This window comes from Lytechinus pictus, chromosome 2, assembly GCF_037042905.1.
Source record: "Lytechinus pictus isolate F3 Inbred chromosome 2, Lp3.0, whole genome shotgun sequence".
Classification (NCBI taxonomy): domain Eukaryota; kingdom Metazoa; phylum Echinodermata; class Echinoidea; order Temnopleuroida; family Toxopneustidae; genus Lytechinus; species Lytechinus pictus.
The window spans coordinates 10,806,922-10,830,687 of NC_087246.1; the positions used below are offsets into that span (position 1 = coordinate 10,806,922).

Genomic DNA, 23,766 nt, shown 5'->3' on the forward strand with positions numbered 1-23,766 from the left:
TTTGATTAAGTAACAAAGGAAATAAAATAGAATACTGTTTAATCATGAGACTCATTATGACAGTGCAATATTTGAAATTATTTTTATTTTGAAATATAAATGCAATTAAGATGATCGATATCATAACATTAAAAACCATAAAAAAATGATATAACAGCGAAGAAGCTGAACTCCGGGGCTGAACTGCAGCCTCCGCCTATATTTTAGGCTATCTCCGACATAAATACCAATTGACACCCGTGAAAGTTGTTTCCTGTATCTAATCATCTCTCTGCCAATACTATTTTCGCCACTATTGCACCCATACAAAAAACAAAAACACAAACAATTGTTTTGCAGTATACCTCAGATTAGGGAAAAATAGATTTAGATTGAAGCCTTGTTGATTTAAATATAAATCTAAAAGATTTGAATTTAGATCTATTGATATTTAAAAGTTAATCCTTACGATGTAAAATAAATTAAAAAGTCGGCTGGTCACTATTCACAGCCGATCAATTTGAGATCCTTGGAATTTAGAGAGCGAGATATATTATGTATTGATTCCCTATAAATAGCGTGCCATATATTATATATATACACGCACACATAAAAAAAATAGATTTTAGCTTCGCGAAAATTTTACCTTTTTGTCGTGTGCGTGTGTGAACACTACAAGTTCAACAGTTACTCTTTATTGAACAACCTATATATTTATATGTTGTTACTTGTTACAAGGACTCGGCTGTCATGTCAACAAGATTCTAGTTCAGTTTATAACAATAACTTACCCCTCGAGCTTCTTTTATTTATAACATGTGCTGGAGGAGGCGCTACTTTATGATGTCCTGTATAGAATCACAGGGATCGTAATTTGAATGAGTATCATAGTAAGAAAGGAAGTATAAAGGATTAAAATCCATCAAATTTAGAAATATTAGTATAAGGTCTCTTATCAATCCCTGTAATGTTTTGGTAAATCCAAAGCTCATTCGTTTTCAAATTTTGAATTCAATGAAAGAGAAAGATAAATATACTCTAAAGCACAGATCTATGAACAGTACGATATTAATTAAATCCAATATAGTTTGGCTGAATTAACAATCGATTTGTCATTAAGTAATCACTCAAACACAGATATATGAAATGTACGATATTAAATCTAATATAGTTTGCTTGAATTTACAATCGATTTTTCATTAAATAAAAAACAAATATGTTGCCGTTAGTTGATTATATTTTTTGTCCTGCAAATTTGGAAGCATGAAATTAAATGAATGTCTCAGGATGCCATCCGATAATCAATTTTGTGAAATACATGTCGAATGGCCTTGAGAGGCTACTTAACCATATATGTTATCTTTCTAATTCAGTTTTCTTCTTATTCTTCTGCTTCTTCCTCCTCTTCTTCTTTTCCTTATTATTATTATCATTATTGTTATCATTTGACAAAATTATGTCAAATATACAATGTCTCAGTCAATAACACATTTATATAATGAACAAATAATTGTACGGAGGTAGTAGGAACATGGTTCCCATAGTGACGCCAAAATGATTCTAGTTCACTTTATAACAATAACTTACCCCTCGAGCTTCTTTTACTTATAACATGTGCTGGAGGAGGAGGGGCTTCATGACGATGTCCTGCAGAATCTAGGATCATAATTTGAATCAGTATCAGAGTATGAAAAGAAGTATAAAGGATTAAAATCCATCAAATTCAGAATTATTGATATTTAAAAAAAAAGGTCTCTTATCAGTCCCTGTAAATTTTCGGTAAATCCAAAGTTTATTCGTTTACAAATTTTGAATCAATGAAAGAGAAAGAAAAATATGCAAAAACACAGGTATGATTATTTACGATATTAAATCTAATATAGTAGTTTGGCTGAATTAACAATCGATTTGTCATTAAGAATCACTCTCAAACACAGTTATATGAAATGTACGATATTAAATCTAATATACTGTAGTTTGGTTGAATTTACAATAAATGTCGCCGGTAGTGGAATTTTTTTGTCGTGTAAAATAAATTTCAAACATGGAATCAAATGAATTTCTCGGGATCCCTTCTGATATTCAATAACTTTGTAAGATAAATGTTCAAATTGCCTTTATAGGTTGCTTAACGTTCAAATTCAATTTATTACTATTGTTATCATTTTGACGAATGTCATATACAATGTCCCAATTATTAAAAAATATTATATAAAAGTAACTATATATATGAAATCTTTTGAAGATGTTATTTCATGTTTGCAAGATCTGAATGTGATAGTGACCGACCATGCATTATATGCATTTTAAAAAATGTTTTAGAAATAAACCTTACAGTACAATTTAATGTTTAAGAACTAAACATTACAGTAATTCATTTAAATTTTCAATAACTAAACGTTACAGTTTATACAGGATTTTTTTTGGTCAAAGTTTTGATTTGTGTACCTTGTCATTAATGTTATTTTTTTGTGGTTGATATAATGTCCCCGTCTTATGTCAGAACATAGAATTTTGTATGTCTTACAGTACCTTTTGGAAGCTCACTGAAAACTAAAATTCTAGACATAGCTCTCGGTAATTCTGAAGTGATTTTTTGCTATCCAATTTGATATTTGAGGCGATTCCATGCTTTTGGTTTCTTCTCTCTTTTTTTCTGTTATTTTCTGATATTATTTTTCATTTTAATCTCTTTCCCCTACTGGTACTCCCTAAGGATCTCCATCAATCAAGAAAATATTTTTTTTTCATTTTTATGTAAAAAAAATATATGTTGTCAAATGTTCCGTATGACGCAGCATGGAATCGTTCTTTGGATGGATATGACTTTCATTGACCGTTTAGAAAATCAACTTACCTCTTGCACTTCTTATATGTGATGGTGGACGAGCTGCATGGCGATGTCTAGAAGAAGCAAGTTTAGCATCTAAGGATGACAATAAGAGTCAAATGTGAAGAAGATGATCTTGTATTTCTCAACAGAACTCTCATATCCAAGAACTAAAAGTGGGCCTATATACCCCTGTCCTGTTGTTATTGGTATTGTCTAGATCATAAATTTTTGGTTCCTATCATGCTTTATATCTCTTAAATCTGTGCCTTTCAGCTTGTCCAGTAAATCCATTGACATTTAACCCCTAAATTTAAAGTATTCAAATTAAATCCAGATCAGTTGTAAATAGTGTCGAATATTTGATTTATTTTTATTTTCCAAAAAAAAATTACATTTCAAAGCTTTATATTCAAAGGTCAAGTCCACCCCAGAAAAAAAGTTGATTTAAATAAATAGAGAAAAATCAATCATGAAAAATGCTGAAAACTTCATCAAAATCGGATGTGAAATAAGAAAGTTATGACAATTTAAAGTTTCGCTTATTTTTCACAAAACGGTTCTATGCTCAACTCAGTGATATGCAAATGAGAGTCGATGATGTCACTCACTCAATATTTTTTTTTTGAATTATACAATATTTCGATATTTACGAATTTGACCATTAGGGTCTCCTTGCTTGAACCACAAAATGTTAAAATAATGGAATTCCACGTGTTCAGGGAGAAATGAAACTTTGTTTCACATGACAATGACGAGAAAATCAAAATATTTCATATAATAAAATACAAAAGAAATAGTGAGTGGGTGGTGTCAACGGTCCCCTCATTTGCATACCGAACAGGTTGGCATATAACTGTTTTGTGAAATTAAGTGAAACTTTAAAATGTTATAACTTTCTTATTTTGCATCCGATTTTGAAGAAATTTTCAGTTATACTTGTTTGAATTTACTCTTTCTATTCAAATCAGCTTTTGTTGATGTGGACTTGTTCTTTGTTCTGAGTAAGTTTACATTCATTTTCAATTTGTTTGACCATTTCAGTTCTTCATCTATCAAAACTCCTAAGCATTTGGTGAATTGAACTCTATTTATCAAATCACCGTTTAACGAAATCGTGAAAGAATCTATTTTCCTGAGAACCTATTATCATGACACAAGTTTTTTTCAGTGTTGAGGACGAGCTGATTATCTTTAATCCATGCCATGACCTTGTTTAATGCAACAGTTAATTTTTCTTCCAAAACTGTCGCATCATTCGCACTGACGGTAAGTGTCGTGTCGTCAGCGTACATATCTATGATACCTTCATGAATATATTCAGGTAAACTATTATTAACATATATTGAAAATAAAAGGGGACCTAGAATAGACCCTTGTGGCATGCCTAATTTGACGATTGAAGGGTGCGATTTGGCTCCTTTGAATTGTGTCACTTGTTGTCGATCAAATAAATGTGATTTGAACCAAGTGACAGTCCAATTACTACAACCAATGCAAGCTAAATTCTTTAAAAGCAGCTCATGGTCCACGGTATCAAAGGCCTTCCGAAGATCTATGAACGCAACTCCAGAAATTAAATTGTTATCAATGTTTAACGACCACTGATTTACAAGTTTTGCAAGGGCAGTAGTTGTTGAATGCATAGGCCGAAAACCAGATTGATTTGGGTGTAATAAATCATTCACGTCCAAGAATTCACTTAGCTGTTGGTGTACAGCCCTTTCTAAAATTTTACTCACGATTGGTAATATAGAAATGGGGCGGTAATTATTCAACGAAGACATCACCAGATTTAAATATTGGTACTACCCGAGCCTTTTTCCATTCACGAGGAACAACTCCAGTAGAAAGGGATTTGTTAATAATATCACAAAGGGACTCTGCGATAACATTTTTTGTCATCTTTAAAAGTTTGCAGTTGACATGATCTTCCCCAGTTGATTATCTATACTCAGATTATCAATCTGTTTCAAAACAAAATCTCTAGTAATCAACTTTAGCTCAAATTGAGAGTGAATTGAACCAACATTTGTATCATCTTCTACTTGAACTCTCTGTTGAGACGTATCCCTTTGCAGGTCCTTAGTAATATTAGTAGCATTTGAAATGAAAAATTCATTAAATGCTTCAGCAATATTTGCATTGCCCAATACATCTGTTCCATCTACCTTTATGGTGTTGGGAGAAATAGGTAATGACTTGGGCACAAGTTCTTTCAAACATCTCCACATTTTCTTACTATTGTTATGATTTTGTGAAATCTGGTTTGCATTATATTCTTTTTTACTTTTTCTCACGAGATGAATAACTTTATTTTTCAGAAATTTGTATGTGTCCCAAATATTATTTTTGTTAGCTTTAGCTGTTTTTAGAACCTTATCTTAATACAGGGCCAGTATATTTTTTTCGACAGTTAAAACAAAACTTAAAGTCAGGAAACAATCATTGAAGTCCCTGAACCGCATTTGGGGCTATGATAGAAACATCCGAAGGAAAAGATTACCCTTAAATTTTCCTGTATGTTAAAAGCCTTCCCTAAATTATTGTATTCCACTTAAAATGCGAACGGCAATAAGGACCATTTTGATGTCCGCCTTCGAAGCCGCCACTTTCAATGAAGAAATCCGAGGGGTGAAATTTTACGAATATTCATTTGTATAAATTTTTCATGTTTCATATTAGTAAACAAACTGAAGTTTGAATGCATGACAAAACATCAATAACCAAGCACTATTACCACGAGATATTTGCCCATATTATATCAATTAACCCTTATTAGTGAAAAAAGAAAGAATTTGACCGTTATTGAAACCAGATTTTAACACTTTTCCGATCGTTTGCGGCGAATGAAAATTTCAAGTGTGGTCGGTGGAATATTGTTATTCATTACTGTGCCAGATGAGTGCCCGCACATGCCCAGTCGAGCACATTTGAGTCATATTTCAGGACATTTTGCATAGTTTATTTTCGCATGCCTCCGAATTATGTACTACACAATATAACCAGACCAAGATGCGGCGAAAAAGTAATTATCATCACAAAAGCATATTTCCCTTTATGTATGACCTATAGCTGCGGAGTCATGCGGGAATCATTTGTCTACACAATTGCAAGAGATGTTGAGCAAAGTGCATGCCTGACATACTTTCTGCTGGCGGTTCTTAACCTTGTTCAAAGAGATTTTATATGCTGTTATTCCATCTCATTTGAAACCTCCTTGCTTTGACCAATCAGAGGACAGGATTATTTGACATTCTTGAAAGAGATGTTAATAATCAATGCTAATGCCTGCTAGTATGCACCTTCAATCATGGTGCAGTTCGGGTAGGATCACAAACCCCCAAATTAGCCTGCTCGGCGACCGGGTGACGAGTTTTTTTTAGCCAATATCGCCCGGACACCGACCGGCGGTCGTCCGGGCAAAACTGGTTTTTTGGGGGGCATCGCTCAGTCGCCGCTCAAGATTTAGCGCAGAGTTAAAATTCCGGCGGCGCCTGCTCACTTTTCACTCGGTGCCCGGTTGGTCGCCGTCGACCGATTTAGGTAAAAAATTGGACTCGTTGGATCAAAGGCTGTCGAGCGGTCACCGGCCAGTTGCCGGCCGCTCAGAGATCGGTTGATGATCTTGCGGCGAATTCAAGATCTGCCGGGCGATTACTTAAAAATTGGCCGGTGGCTGATGGGAGACCGCCTTGGAATTGGTGGGGCGTCAGCCGATCACTGCTCGGACGCCAAACAGAAAAGTTCCCCGATTTGACCCAGATATCGACAAGGCACTGCTCGGCCACCGATAAGTCTACTGTCTTTTACAGCCCGCTCGACTTCTACAAGAATCGTTGGGCGATGCCTAAATTCCAACGGCTCTACTTATCGGTCGATCGCCGCTCTGAATTGTAACTGAAGCCTTAGCTTCCTAGATATAGCGATGAATCCAGCGATGAAGATGGAAAATGCATCTTTTTATGGTGAAAGTATTGACCGTACTGACAAAGTTATCATTCTTTTTTGGGGTTACACTTCGTAATTCCGAAGATTCGTAATTCCGAAGGTTCTTTATTCCGAAAGTGTTCTGGTGCAAACTTAAACTTTTTTTCTTCGTTTGTAATGTATGTCTTTTCTAGTATACGACCCTATAATTATAGTCTTATGCCTTTCTTAATAATAATATCCTAAATTTTAAAATCTTAAAGTAATGTGATTATAAATCATTGTTTTGTCTTGTCAGGTTTGATTGATCTTTAAAGGCATTAAATACTACATTGTGATTTTATACCAGCTTTATCACTTGTTTATAGTCGTGGGAAGTTTCTTGAATTAATAAATTATCATGTTCATCGCGAGTATGGATTTTAATCTTAATGTTTTTGAATAATTATGTAATAATTAAAAAATGTACTGATCATGAAACTAGCTAACATGCAAAAGAATACGAAATTAAATGCATGAGTAATTTTGAATTTGAGTATACCGTCATTTGCAAAAGTTTGAGATCACCTGAAAATGTTTGTGCATGGCACATGTATATGATTGTCATATACTGTAATGGTTTCATTGAAACTGCCTATATTTGCTAGAGTGTATTCCGTGTTTGATTTGAATGGTTTTTTAATTTGAATTTATTTATTACCAAATATCACTGTCAGGTACAATTACAAGGAATAGTACATCACATATAAACAAAACATTTGGTAATTGGAGCTTACATAATAGCAAGATGCTAATCGAGGTTAGCCCCAAGTAATGTCATTATCATAGTTTAAAACAATAATTTTAACAAAATCTCACTATTGTACATAAAATTCATTACTAATTCTACTTATTATTGTTGCAGAAAATTTCGATCATTTTTAGTGAACATATTTACACTATTTACAAGAAAAAAATATCTTAATTATTCACAAAACCTTTATATAATCTTTATAACATTTGGTTAAAGCCAAAGGTATTGTTTAAAGAAATTGTCCAATAGCTTGACTAATACTTTTGAAAACAAAAGGATTTGTCCAGCAATTTGACAATTTCATTGAACTATTCCTCTTTAACTATTCATACCAAACACAGAATCAACACCATCAAAAATTATAAAAGACCAGTTTATAATGAAACTTACATTAATTACAATTATTATACACAACAATAATGGTCTTAAACTTTTGCAAATCATTGTAAATCAAAGTTAGGTGAGTTTTTTTTTTGTCAAACACACAAACTGACATTCTTTGCTTACCACTGTGTATCTCATGTACTTCTGACCCCCCCCCCCTCTGTCTCTTTCTCTGTCTCTCTGTTTGAGAATCTTCGGTGCACGTTTATTTTTCGTACTCGTGTATGTAGAATTTCGTAGGTCAAATAGAGTACCGAAATGATGACGTCACAAAAACTTTTTATTTTTTAAATATTTTTTAAAAGCATTTCAGCGTGTTTGATACCATATTTTGGTAGAGCATGATGAAAAACCCCCACTACCAAAATTTGGTGGGAATCGGTGCATGGGGGCCTTATGCCTCATGAATACATAATTAGCCCCATTAAAGTCAGTGTATTATTGGCCTGGTTCTAAATGTTAGGAACCAGACCAATAATACATTGACATCAATCGGGCTGATTATCCATGAGGTCATATCTTGGGGCCCCATAGCCTCTTGTCGAGGCCCTGTCGGCTGCTTTCCGAGCGAACATGGCTAAGCAAGGGAGAGAGCGAAGCAGAGCGAAGCAGAGCGCCGCGAGACAGGGCCTCTTGACATCTGGGCCGAATTTCACCGACTTTCTTTTGTTTTTTTATTGTTTTTACCAATAATATTCCGACCAAGAACTGGTCGGTGAAAATCATCCAATGAGAGCGCGGGCCGCTATGACGTCATATTGAATATTCATGAGCTCATCTTGAATGGCGACCCGTGGATTCTTGGCGAAGAGTGACGACGAAATATCAAAAAGCATTGAATATGCCTCTAAACAAAATGCTGAATACTGAACGATTTAAGGATTTGCAAGTCGATGAAATTAAATCTGCACTGAAAGGACGAGATGTTTTTGTAAATCTACCCACAGGATATGGAAAAAATGTAATATTTCATGCGATTCCACTATGCGTCGATTATCGATCTCCGCTGTGCAGTGAGCAAATGCTGTAGTGAAGCTTCCCCTTGACTCGATTCTGACCAGCGGCTGACCAGTATCTCCCGGGAAGTTTCGGGGCGGTGATGGGTCTGCATGTTACGGCCAGTACTAGTAGTAGCAGAAGTAGTACCACTAATTGTAGCATTTTGCTGTTTATATCCCCTTTAGTGTCCCGCAATTAAATGAATCCCCTGCAGAATAGTGGACTACTATAGTATTCCGAACCCCGGACGAAACATCTTTGACATTTCATTGGTTTACTAGGTGACCGGTAATATCATGACTCATGTATATTCATTAGGAAGACGTTCCTCATCAATATATAATTCAGCTCAGATGTCAAGAGGCCTTGGCTCGCGCCAGGCCTAATTCGCTTCGCGAATTAGGAAATCCCTCGCTTCGCTCGGGGAGCAGCCGCCAGGGCCTCGACAAGAGGCTAGGGGCCCCATGGACCGAATCCCACCAATATTGGGTTGTTGGGGTTTTTCATCATGTTTTACCAAAATATTGTATCAAAAACGCTGATATGCAAAAAAAAGTGAAAATTGATGACGTCACACGTCGGTATACTCTATTAGCAGTGATATTGTCAGCCCGGTTCAGCAAAGAAGGTACAGAAATACTTGAAGCAGCACTGTATACACTCTTACACATGTTATATTTATCAAACACAGTTTAGTGAATCGAATAAATACAGACACTGCGCAGTATAGTCAGTAATAGTTCCCAATTCCAAAAGTTAAATTTATTATTACAGTTATGCATTTTCACGTCTTTAAATTTCCCAGCAGTTACAGAAATAAGTACATTATCCGTGCATGCGTTTATCAATAATTAGTGGAATAGTTTGATAATTATGATAGTAAGATATAGTTTAGAGAAGCGTGCAAATCACGTTTCTAAATATTTTTCTTTAAAATATTGATATTTAAATGCGTTAAAGGCTTCTATATCAGATCAGATGACACCAAGTTGACACATTTTTGTTCATAGTCATACTCCATACTTTCATCAAGTTGTAAAAAGTGACTTGCACCAAAAGGAAACAAATTGACGTAATGGAAGCAAGCAGTCTTTGGTCCTCAGAGCGCACTTGTGAGAACGTAAAAGATCAACTCTTGCTTTTCGTAACTTTGATTTTTTTTAAGTAGTAAAAAATGTGTTTCCTTGGTAGGCGTTATCTCTTTCAAACTTGTGGTTGAAAGGGATCACCTCGCATCAGTGAGCTTCTACATGGGAAACTCAAGAGGTGGGCATTTGTGTTAAACCGGTTATACATAAAGGCATAACATTAAACACTACTAATTCTCACTCTTCGAAGCAGAGCTACAAATTTGGTTCTAACTTAACACTGATCATCTTACTAATATTTGAAAGCATAGAGAGCCATAGCATTGTGTTACGAATATTACACCTCAGCACTTCAACTGGCCATTAAGAAAGCATTTCCTTTTTGTACCTCTGAGATACAATCGTAGCTAGTATTCCCTTGACTATAAACCTTAAAAGTTTCAGCCAGTGCATATCAAGTAATGATGATGAATAGTTTTGTCTCTATGGTCTTTGAAGTGGAGATATGTAATGTTCGCAACCTATTGAACTGCCCATTAACCATTGAAAAGGTGTTCTATGCCAACGTATTTCTTGAGTATGATTTATGAAGATGTTATTCCTCATGATAACGTCCATTCAGGCCATGGTAATTCTCCTCGATCTTGGCTCTGTTCTCATGGTTGACAGCCACAGCCTCCTGCACTATTGAATGAAATAGAGAGATAGTAGTATTAGGTTTGTTGCTTAGACGAATAAGAGAGGGTTTCTGTTGCCTTAATTAAACATTCTTCATTATCGGTACTGTAGAAATATGTTTAGAATAAAAGAGAATGAAAATTGAAATAAATAAACTTGGACAGAATAATGGAAAATATATGTGATAATGGGATTTTTTAATGATACTTAACAAATAATAATGAATAATGGAATAAATAATGTTGATCTTTAAGATGAAACAAAAATAATGCGTTGAATAAGTGCACATACGACACACGACACAGGATCTATCATGGCACTGGGATTGGCAATATTTCTCTAGAAGAGAAATGAATAGTGTTATTTTCTTACCAGGTCTGGTTAATGGGATAAAGTTAGAAAAGAATCGAAGAATCAATAAATCAATACTTTTTTATTATTATTGTTATTATTATTATAACAAGAGGAATGCTCCTGACGGTTTCGCCTGCGTAATGCAGTAGAAATAGTATTAACTTTGTGACATTGATATAAAATATTTTCTCTTTCTCATTACTCCTTTGAATGAAAGTAGATAATTATGATAATTTACTAATGAAAATGTGACAAAATATAGATTTTCATCCTTATAAACAAGCTTCATAATATGAAAACAATTTTGATAAATAATTTCTCAAAATTACAGAAGAAAATCATTTATTCGATAATAATACCGAAATTCAGACTCCAAGGACATTTGACATTGAAATGGACACATGCTATTCATTAAATATAATTCATCATATCAAATAACCACCCCACACAAGTTTAACTGCATTTTGTTTTTAATAGTAATGAATAACATATTTTGATCTGAAATGACCCTTGACATTGATCCAGTGACCTAAGCTCTCAGTATACTTATGTACATTATAATACGTGGTAGCCATTGATTCCAAGTTCAATATAAAAGAGACTCATATGATTTCGAAATCATTTGGAAATTTAATTTGTTTTTCGGTTTCTAGTGATTCTTTATGTTCTGCATGCATATAGGAGAGTGAGATTGCAGGCCCCTCTTTCCGCCGATGGCGCGGGGTTGTCAACATCGAAATCTGAATAGTGGTTCAGTTTTTGAAATGTCATCGAACCTATTCATGAAACTTTGACCTAATATCAGGTCACTAGATAAAGGTGATTTGGGTAAGGACTTTGATTTTAAGAAATAATTTGTAATTAACATCTTGTAAATTATTATGTAAACAAATAGTGATATAAATGAAAAACAAGTTTCTTAGTCAAGGTCAAAGGCCATTTAAGGTCAACATATTTAGGATATAATTATCAGTTGATGGGGTGGTTCTCATTAAAACGATCATTCATCTTACATAGTTGTTTACCAAGTCAGCACTGCTGCTATGTTATATAAGCATCCTATAGTAGCGTAATACAGGCGAGAGTGCCAGAGGCATTCCACAAGTAATCGATAGCAATATTTTGACCTCAAATGACCTTTGACCTCTGCCTAGTGGCCTTGAATTACAGCTATTCATTTGTCGATACTCGTTAACGGTCATGTAAGTTTCATGTAGTAAAGACTTATATTTTCAAAATTTATTATGAAAAATTTATCGTATTAACCTTGGTTTTATATATATATACGCAACAAAAAAAGTAAGTCCCCCTTAAACAAACATCAATAATTTCCGAACCAATGCGAGTTTATAACATATTTTTACATGAGCGTGTAGGTAATGGTATAAGCTACCCTCGGAGTAAATGTTATGGATGTATTTTACGTCATGCCTCAGTGAGCACCGCCAGAAGGCAAAAATGTCACTTTTCAAAAGTCACAAGCCAAATATCATGACTTTGATTCCACTTTATTGGAACGAATTCCACATTCTCATCATGAAAAATAGTCAGGAGGCTTGTAAAAGGTACTTTCTAAAAGACGATACAACTTGGCTAAATTTCACGGTTGAATAAACACAAGTCCAAATTTGCTATAAATGGAATTTTTACACATTTCTATCGATAAAAATGATCGAATATGATGACAATTATTTTTGGGAAGAGTATCTTCAACAATAGTCATCATTTCACGGTTCAATGAACATTTATTGAAAACAAAAATACGATTTTCAAATATCATAGGAAAGTTATTGTTTCATTTTGGTAACTGAAAATGATCTTTTCTCAATTTTTTCGTGATGTTCAGGACCAATTAACATGCTTCAACGATTCAACGCGTTTAATTAAATATTCACGCTTGAATGAATATGTGGAATGTGATTAGCTCTTTTTTACGTTATTGGAAAAAATGCAATGAATTGCTAACTATGGATATCTGTCACAAACCTCCTTGCATAGTTCACTTGATTTGATTTTTATTAAATTCCCGATGTCTAATGCATCAGTGAGCACACAATATTCGAAAATTATGCAAATGAGAAGAAAGTTCAAGGCCTTGGCCCCACTTTGTGCCGTATCGGATGGTTATTTTGGTGTGCGCGTCTTTTGGATAGTGTTACTCTGAAGCCATGTGCGAAGTTTCATGAAATAACTGTTGGCAGAAGTAACAAAAACCGTCCATGAAACAAACCCTCATTTCACCTTTGTTAAAATTTTGACTTCCTCTCTCATAGACATTGTGTACATTATGGGTGCATATGTTTAAGAATAAGGAACCCCTTAATCAATAAGGTGGAACTTTTTTTCAAGGCTGTCATTGGCAATGTCATTTGGCAGTAATGTTTATCAACCTATGGGCAGAATTCTGTGCAAAAATGAAATCGATTAGTTTATTTATGGACGAGTGAGCACGCATCAAAGTTGGAAAAGGGGTATTTTCAATGTCACAGACTCATTTTAAAGGGTAATAAAGTAAATATTGGGGGCAAATTCGGTTTCAAATGTGACTTAATTGCTGTTGTTTTTATCATCCATCGTTTCTATCACCACACACTTTCCGAACCTTTGACATTTTCATGGTTGAGCGAGCATATTCGAAAACTTGGGAATGAATACTCTTTATACTGCATAATGTATTATTTTCCTAACAATTTCTCAGGATCAGTTGACTTTATGGACAAATCAGTGGTGGATCGAGAATTTAAAATGGGGGAGGGTCTCTATAATCGGGGGAGCCACCAACATTTTCAAATTTTACCATGTTCTTACAAGTTGTAGAGGATACTACCATAAACCCCTATGATGATATGTCACAATACATTGTGCTCACTCAACCATAAACATACGATATCAAAATTGTGTGTGGAGTGGCTAAATGATGGATAGTAAAACAGCATTAACACCATAATTCACCTAAAAACAATTTTTGCACAACTTTGTATTTACATAATCTGACAAACGACTCTTTTGACTTAAAAAAAAAAAAATCGTCATTTTTAATTCAATCTTTAATTACTCATGCATGACTCAATCGATCAATCTCATTTTTGCCCAGGATTTGCCTAATGAGTGTAGAAAACCACCTACGAAATGTCATATCTCAAAATAATTCCGTTCAAAAGTTAAAGCAATTTGATTAAGGGGGGACTTACTTTTTTGTTATGTATATATACACATATAATATAATGATATTCCACCATGGTCAAAGTTCATTGACCCAAAATTACCTTTGAACTTGACCATGTGACCTGAAACTCATGTCAGATGATCAGTCACACTTGATTATCCTTACTTGTAAGTTTCATGAAATAATTCCATTTACTTCTTCAATCATGATGACATTTCAAAACAGGCGATTTGGAAATGGTCTGAATATATTTGTCAAAATAATAATCAGTAGTTCAAAGATATTAAGTTAAAGAGGAAAACCATCAAAATTATCCTATTTCGACAGGTTCACTTTCTTGAATGAAAAAGGAAATATAATTATTGATTGACCATCATTCGAGTTTGGGTAGTCAGGTACTGATTATTGAATATCAATTCAACCCAGTGCACAATACAGTTAACAAGGGTCCCATAATTACGTAAAGTATTATCACGTATTATAAAGTCATGTTTTTCCAAAATTTTGAAATATTCTAGAAAAACATGTCTTTATGATGCTGCCCATCATCGCATCTTATAGCTCAAACTTAACGTTTTATAATTATCCAAGTCTATTTTTTTCATGTAAAATATGATTAAGATTTACCGCTTTACATGGTTTTTTGCTCGCCTGAATAGCAGAGCGAGACTATAGGCATGATAGGCGCCGATATTCCGACGGCGGCTGCGTCGTCAACATTGACAAATATTTGAAATGTCATACTTGAAAAAGTGTATGGACCTATTTCATGAAACTTCGACATAAGGAAATCAAGTGCCACTGATCGTCTTGCACGAGTTTCAGCTCTCCATATTGAGGGTATCAACATTGAAATCCTTTTGTAATTCCTGAAACTTGTACATAAAGTGAAGCACACACCGGTGTTTTGGCTCAGTTGGTAGAGCGTCTGTCACTCTACCGGGAGGTCGGGAGTTCAAACCTCAGCCACATCAGACCAAAGACGTTAAAAGATAAGAGTTTCTGCTACCATGTTTGGCGCTCAATAATACAAGGGATACGACGTCGATCTGCGCCGCACAGTGGCAAAACTAATTTTCGGAGGATTTATGTTTCGAACAACAAAATATTGTTTCAAATACTTTCAATTTTATTTTTTTTCTATTTTTTCGGACAGTCAAGTATCACCGATTATTTTGCACGAGTTTCAGGTGGCATGATCAGGGTCAAATGTCATTTAGGTTCAATGTATTGCCAGAGGCGTTCCACTCGTTTTTTATTCAAAAGAAAATGTTTGATTTCATATGAATCTCATAATACAGAATATGCGACCGCCAGGGGTGTTCCAATTGATATTAAGCAGACTCCTGCACTGTTTTTCTGATACTATCAAAGAATGAGTAAAGTGACGAATAGGATATCTTACCAAACGCACTCCTTTTATTAACGTCCTTTACCACCGCATGTAAACTAGGATAATAACCACGACGACGGCGATTTCGCTGACCATCTGCAGATATCAATGTGAATCAGCATTAAAGTAGATAATCATTGTATTTCCAAAAGAAGAATAAATTATCATTAGTTTTCCATATTAGTCAGAATTGTAAAGAGCTATGAAAATTCGATTAAGTTTTTGGGTCTTGTCAAGAGATCAATTGTCCTAAAGTTTGAATCCACTGTTGGAACGGAAAATTATTTCATGACATTATTGAAAACTTACGGCTTTGATATATATTTCGCTATGTGTTTGATATCTTGTTTTGTGACGTAATAAAATAGGAATATTCTCAATTATCTATTTTCAACACAAACATGACGAATCACTTTTCAGTTTTCCCATGATTTTGCGGCATCACACGTCGCCATTAAAGGCTACAGTGCACATGTGTATTACTATTTTACTTCTTTCGAAAGGAGAAGCTCCATGAATCAATTTACTACCGTTCGTTTAGCTGTGACTCCATTCTTATCAACCTTTCTAAAGCGTGGACCCTTGACTACGAATGGACTGAGAGCTAGAGTGAATGAAGGCAGGCGACAGTACCCTCACCCTCACCTCACCAGGCTGAGTTCATGATGTGGCCCTCAGCTAGCATTTTGTCTTGTCATTAATGGCAGATCCATCCCAAGATTTGCACCGGACGAAAAATGCAAATAAAAAATTGTGTCGTTGCTCAGAGTCAAGAGTTCTTACTTTACACAAAGTTTCACTTCTTTTCCATGCTTCTATCAGTCTCAAAATTGATGATTTAGAGCCAACATGAAGTTCCTCACACGTTTAAATATTAATGCGCTGCCGACTTCAAAACATCGCATGCGGGAGGTACCGGGGGGGCGTTTCATGAAAGGACTTGTCGGACGTTTTATCCGACAAGTCCCATTTTATCCGACAGTTACCATAGTAACAGTACCTCTCAGCCAATCAACATCAGAGAAAGATGTCAGATCTGACAACTTGTCGGATGAAAATGTTGATGAAACACTCCCCTGGTCTGGTACGGTCCGAGCTCGGACCCTCGCGCGCATGCGATGTTCTGAAATCGGCAGCGAATTATTACGTGTGAGGAACTTCATGTTGGCTCTAAATCATCAATTTTTAGACTGATAGAAGCATGGAAAAGAAGTGAAACTTTGTGTAAAGTAAGAATATTAGTTGTACTTGTTTTTAAAGTTCGTGATGTTGCATGAATTTTGTATTTTCTTCCCATAAAATCCCACCTTTTGTCACTCGGAATATCCGATCGAGTTCATGGTCTCGAAGTTCGGGTTGGTGGAGCATAGTGTAGCGGTAGTGAAGTGGAGTGGAGCCTGCACGAACTTCGCTCGAGGTAACTCTACTCTAGACTGTCTAGAGTCTAGACTCTAGTCCTAGATCTAAAACAATAAGTTAAGAGGTCGACGTCTTTATTCTAACTTTAAGTAAGGGAATTATTTTTAACTTTTGAGAGTAGTCTTGGGTCTAACATTAGGCCTATAGTTAGATCTAGCCTAGGCCCAATTGTTTGGAGGAGAATTGAACATTGTTTTGACTGTTTTACTTTCCTGAAGGCTGAAGCAAAACGTGTCTACGACTACGATACGTACCAGTCTAGTGAGTTAGTGGAGCAACCGAGACTGAACTGAAGATACATATTGGTCTAGGCCTAGAACAACATTCAGGACTTAGGCTGACTTAGCTTAGGGACAGGGATAGATATAGATTATTATTCTAACCTTAGATATAAAAAAGTTAGTGGAATACGAATAGATCTGATTGTCTTAGACAAAAAGCTTTGAACAGTCTCTGGGTCTGGGTCTGGGACAGATATAGATTATTCTAACCTTAGATCTAGTGGAATAGATCTGATACTCTTAGACAAAAAGCTTTGAACAGTCTCTGTATTGGTTGCTCGCTGAACTATGACAGTCTATGTTGGCCTCTCTCACCAAGGCAATGTGATACGACAGTAAAATGTCTGAATTTTTAAAATAAATCCCCAGAAACAACGGTTATTCCTGTCTGCAGTGTTAGATCCGACTATCGCTGCATTGCTTGCTAAGTAACTAGGCCTGGCTAAATTTAGAATTAGTCCTAGACATCTATCTACTCCTGTTTTAGGTCCATATCTGTTTCTTTGAAGAGTTTTTTATTTAAACGTTTTTTTGGGGACTCGTTTAGGTTTCCAGATCCAGGACTAGAAAACAGGCCTAAACCTAGACCAACAGCTCATTCTTGACTAGACTAGGCCTGGCCTAGATTTATGTGAGAATTTAGATCTTGGCCTAACGTTTGTCTGTGCTATCTATTCTTTCTAGATTCTATTTCTAGCCTAGCCGGTAGCCCTAACATTAGGAATGGCTGATCTACTGTATGATCTAGAATGTCTAACGCTGGCCTAGATCTAGTTGACTAAATAACTTAGACTAAAAGTTAGACCCTATCTAGACCTAGAACTAGATCTATATCAGTCTAGGTCTACATGTAATAGGTCTAGATCTAGAGGTTTGTAGACTCTCAACATGCTCAATGTAGATTCTAAATAAAATAAAAAAAGTAAATGTAGGCTAGTCTACAGTAGATCTACTCATCTAACTTTAGGCCTTTAAAGGAAGTAGGCTACACTACAGATCTGTTGGATTATTTCTATTACTAGATCTAAAGGATCTAGATCTAGGCCTAGATCTAAAGCTAGGGACTGTAGTTCGAGATCTAGAGGTCTAGCACTCCCTTAAAATAGTACTAAGCCTACAGCTACATGTACTATGTAGTTCTCTGTGTAGCCAAACAACAGTTAGCATTGTCGTAATCTTATTTTGGTGTGTGTGGTTACCATACAAACACATATTTTGATGAATGAGAAAATGTGCCTTGCAGATTATTTTACCTCAAGTCAAAACCTAGTGTTCTAAATTTCATGAGCATAGGCCTATGTCACAAAATGAAGAAGTAGTTCAATCCATTAGATGTGATTACACATTTATTGATTTAATATGCTGTCACCATGGCAACACAGTTTCCAACACATGTATACAAATATATGTCTTGCAGATCTATACCTCAAAACCAATGTGTGAGCTAACTTTTATAAGAATTGGTTGAAAACTAATGAAGGAGTTCAGATTTTCACCTAATTTCTATATGTAATATGTTGTTACCATGGCAGTATGATTTCTGATACATACAAAAATATGTCTTGCACATCTTCAACTCAAGACTAATTTGTGTGCCAAATTTTATGAGCATTGGTTGAAAAAAGATGAAGGAGTTCGAACTACCAAATTTTCACCTCATTTTTGTTATTTAATATGCTGTGACCATGGCAACACGATTTCTGATACAGACAAAAATATATCTTAAACATCTTCACCTCAACATTAATGTCTGTGCCAAATTTTTAAGGGAATTGACCACTTGGAAACTGATTAAATAGGTCAAATCACTAGATTTTCATCTAACTTTGATATTTGATTTGTTACCACGGCAACATGATTTTTTTTATCTTCATTTAATCTTTATGCCTCCTGAACGTTAATGAAAAAAGAAGCTGATTTAACATTCAGCAAAAGCGCCCATATTACAGAAGGGGCGATATTAAGAGGACATTCTAAATAGACTAATAGAGTCAAAGAAAAGTGATGGGGCTACTTTGACAAGCAACGTAAATAGTAAAGGGTACAGGCTTCAATGTACCAGGACGTCTTTGTCTTTTTTTTCTTCAAAAGATCAGAGGAAATGATAGCGATAATTTCGAATAAAAATTATATAACTCTTAATATTGAGAAAGGGGTGGGGAGTACCTTCGAGAGGCTCTTAATGGGGTTAGGCTTTTGTTTCCAGAAAGTCATTGCATGTAACATGCATAGAATTTTTTTTATTTTTTTCCATAAATTGACAAAATAATGTTTCATTGATAATAATAATATAAATACAAAGTAGGAACTGAGCATAAACAAGAAAATGTTTGAAGTGCAGAGTTACTTAAATAACATCATATGTTAGTAACTCGTTTGACAAAAACATGGCTCAAAATAAGCATTCACAGAAACCTTTTCTGTCTTTCTCTAATTTTTCCAGGAGCAGAAGAGGTTTCATATTAAAATATAAAATTTGTTTTGCTAAATGTGGCATCGCAGCGTTTAGGAAACCCTTAAAGTTTCAGACTGTGAACTCTAAAAGTTTCTTTAACTGTGGGACCAACGTTTATAAATATAATCCCCTTGTATATGTTAGAAGAGAATCAATTTAGTTGATACAAGCAATTAAATAAAACACAGTCTTGAACTATATAATTATACCAATTGTAATTAGCATAATATTATTAATATATGTGTATTTACTTTTTTTTATTTATTAGATTTAGATCATTCAAAATCACACAAAAGCTTAATATAGTACTAATTTGCATCATTTATGCAAATTATGCACTAAAAATATCACAAACAAATGAATTTATTTCAAATATTGAATATTAAAAAGAAATCGTTTTCTCATGTACAGTTTCTTTTCCTTTGATCATGATTAGATTTTCCCGAGTAAGACATGTTTTACTATTAAGGCGGTTTTTCTAATGTTCAAAGCATTTTGCAGTTTTATGCATAAATTACGGTAATTTGGGATTATTTGCATATTTCAAAAAGTTTGTTGGTCCAATGTCTTTCCCAAACCCTAAGACACATTCCTACCATTTATTATTTACATACCACATTTATTGATAGTTTTATTGTCTCACCTGCATAGCAGAGTGAGACTATAGGCGCCGCTTTTCCGACGGCGGCGGCGGCGTCAACACCAAATCTTAACCGAAGGTTAAGTTTTTGAAATGACAGCATAACTTAGAAAGTATATGGTCCTAGTTCATGAAACTTGGCCATGAGGTTAATCAAGTATTACTGAACATCCTGCCTGAGTTTCATGTCACGTGACCAAGGTTAAAGGTCATTTAGGGTCAATGAACTTTTAGACCATGTTGGGGGAATCAACATCAAAATCTTAACCTAAGGTTAAGTTTTTGAAATGTCATCATAAGTAACTTAGAAAATATATGGACCTAGTTCATTAAACTTGGGCATAAGGTCAATCAAGTATTACTGAACATCCTGCATGAGTTTTACGTCACATGACCAAGGTCAAATGTCATTTAGGGTCAATGAACTTTGGCCAAATTGGGGGTATTTGTTGAATTACCATCATAACTTTGAAAGTATATTGGTCTAGTTCATAAAACGTGGACATAAGAGTAATCGAGTATCACTGAACATCCTGTGCACATTTCAGGTCACATGACCAAGGTCAAAGGTCAATGAACTTTGGCCATAATGGGGGTATCTGTTGAATTACCATCATAACTTTGAAAGTTTATGGATCTGACTCATGAATCTTGGTGGACATAAGAGTAATCGAATATCACTTAACTTAACATCCTGTGCGAGTTTCAGGTCACATGATCAAGGTCAAAGGTCATGTAAGGTCAATGAACTTTGACCATGTTGGGGGTATTTGTTGAATTACCATCATAATTATCTCTGTAAGTGTATTGGTCTAGTTCATAAAATGTGGACATAAGAGTAACCAAGTATCACTTAACATCTTGTGCAAGTTTCAGGTCACATGACCAAGGTCAAAGGTCATTGAACTTTGGCCATTTTAGAGGTAATTATTAGATTGCTGTCATAACTTTCAAAGTTTATCTACATAGTGTATAAAATGTGGATATAGGGGTAATCAAGTATCACTGACAAGTTTTAGGTCACATGATCAAGGTAAAATGTCAATGAACGTAGTAATGTATCATATGAATGGTGTTTTTTGTGAATAATTATTTTATAGTAGTTTTCAAAGTCAGCACTGCTGCTATATTGAATCACGTGATGCAGGTGAGACCGCCAGAGGCATTCCACTTGTTTAATTTAGATTATCCAAAATCATTTGAAAAAGGGACACTTTTCATTGAAAATGTGTATAATTTATGCAAATTAGGTAATGAAAAGTATGGTTACCGCATTCTTTTTTCATTAGTTTTTTATGCTACTTCCACAAACCCTTTGCATCAAATTTGACATTTCTATGAAGTCGCTTTACATTTTTACAAGTGTTTTTAGTAAATTACTCATTTTAGAGGCTAATTTCCATAATTTATGCTAATTAGGGTTAATTTGCATAGAAACAGAGTGTCTCTTTATTTCCAATGGGTTCAAGGAATATACATGCCAAGAGGCACATTTGTACTAAAAAATGCAGCGTTTACCCCTTTTTTTGCAGTTAACAAGTCTACTATGAAACAGAATAATGAAACTCGAATCGCAAGCAGAATAATTTGTGCACATATGAATTTCATGGTTCAGTTAAGCGATCACCCGTCAGCGCCGCCCAAACTCACAATTATCATAACGTTACGCCTATGGGAAAAATCGTGAATTAGTCGCTTACTATTGCGATAATATAATATCATGTATGAAAATCGCTTTGGCAGAACCAGATCTAAAATTCCCAACATTTTCTCATCCCCATAATATATTTTTTAATTAATTTTGAAATAACTAAATTTCGTTAATTTTCACATTTCTAAAGTAACATTTTGCTCTATTTCCCCCTTTTTTGTGCGTGATATTTTTTAAAAATTCGCTTGTTTTGAGTACCCGTCTAGTCTGGGCCGGGAGCACTTACGAAGTTACAGTGCGTGTGAAAGAATGTGAGGAATGTGAAAGAATGTATCTGGACTGTGACAGTGACACTCCATGCACTGGATTGTCCCGTACATAATCAGTAATGTTTACACACGGCAAAACACCCCCTTTTTGTTATATAATGGAAGCGTCTGCCCAACTCTTCGCCTTTGCTCGCCAACATTATTCGTTACGATGTCTGACAAACATATATCGGACAAGTTTTAGGTTCGTCTTTTTTATGGCAATCTATGTCCAACTCATCGCCGGGTCGAGACTAGTCCACGTCCTGGACGATTTTTATTGATTGGGCAATCCAAAGGGGCAAACCCTATCGGACCGTACCGATACCCCCGCGCGCACACATAAGGTCTCACGCGCGTAAAACATTCCCCATAGACTTGTGTGTTAAAATGGCACTTAAGAAAAATTCATAAAAAATAAATGTGAAATTAGAGGGTCGAATGTTTACTACCTTTGGATAGGATATATATCTGACATTCCATATCTGACCAGAGAAGGGTATCGTAGCCAGCTCATTTTAAAAATAAATCGCCATTTATAAAGATAACTATGATGGGATCAAATTCATCAACTGAAACAGTAAAATAGCACCAATTCTTCCGCCAGTCAGAAAATAGTTCCAAATCATTGATATATCTTCCCAATTTGGGCAAAGGAAGTTCAGTAGTTACCATTTCTAGAATCAGTGTTAGATTTTGAATCATATTCATACACTTTTGTCAATCAGCAATATCAAATTTAAAAAATTTGAATGGGTTGGGTCGAACGAATATCTTTAGCCCTCCTGATGTAATTAGGCTCATGGCACCTATATTATATGACCTATGAATTTTATTTTTTTTAATAGCTACTTTGCTATTCTTTTATATCTGTACACTCACACTAGCACAAAGAAATGCATTGAAAATGCCTATTTTCTAGGCAATGACCCATTTTAATGTGTTACTCATACATGTTATATTCACTATATGGATGTCTACATATCCTACCTGCATATAGCCCAATGAGTGAATGCAATGACAATATATATAGGCCCCTATTCTCCTTGTAATATAAAGGTGTATGTAAAAATATCAGGATACCAGAACTGCCCCAAACATAATTACCAGATATACATGAAATTGAATGAGGAAACAATAAAAGAATGAGAACATATTACTTTAGTACATTTGCACTTGACCTATTATATCAAAATCTTCCTAGGGCTATTGCCTATCAGATGTAAGAAGGAAGAGATACATAAATAGATAGAAAGAGAGAGAGAGAGAGAGAGGGAAAGAAAGAAAGAAAGATAATTGTATAGATGGCATGGCTTATAAAGAGGGGGGGGGGGCTAGACTAAGATTGGAGCACACATCCATCCCCCCCTCCCTCCTTAGTTGAGCACTATTAGATACCTTACCTTACTCTGTGCCTT

General features: G+C 35.0%; 1 protein-coding gene across 1 annotated transcript in view; it reads right to left on the bottom strand.

Moving 5' to 3' along the window:
* LOC129275658 (uncharacterized) overlaps nucleotides 1–23,766 on the bottom strand; it is an 83,280-nt gene that overhangs the window by 10,676 nt on the left and 48,838 nt on the right. Inside the window, exons 2-3 of the mRNA XM_064109283.1 lie at nucleotides 2,837–2,905; nucleotides 1,567–1,635 (exon numbers count right to left, since the gene is read on the bottom strand). The gene's annotated coding sequence lies outside the window, so the exon portion shown is untranslated. The remainder of the gene's footprint in view (nucleotides 1–1,566; nucleotides 1,636–2,836; nucleotides 2,906–23,766) is intronic.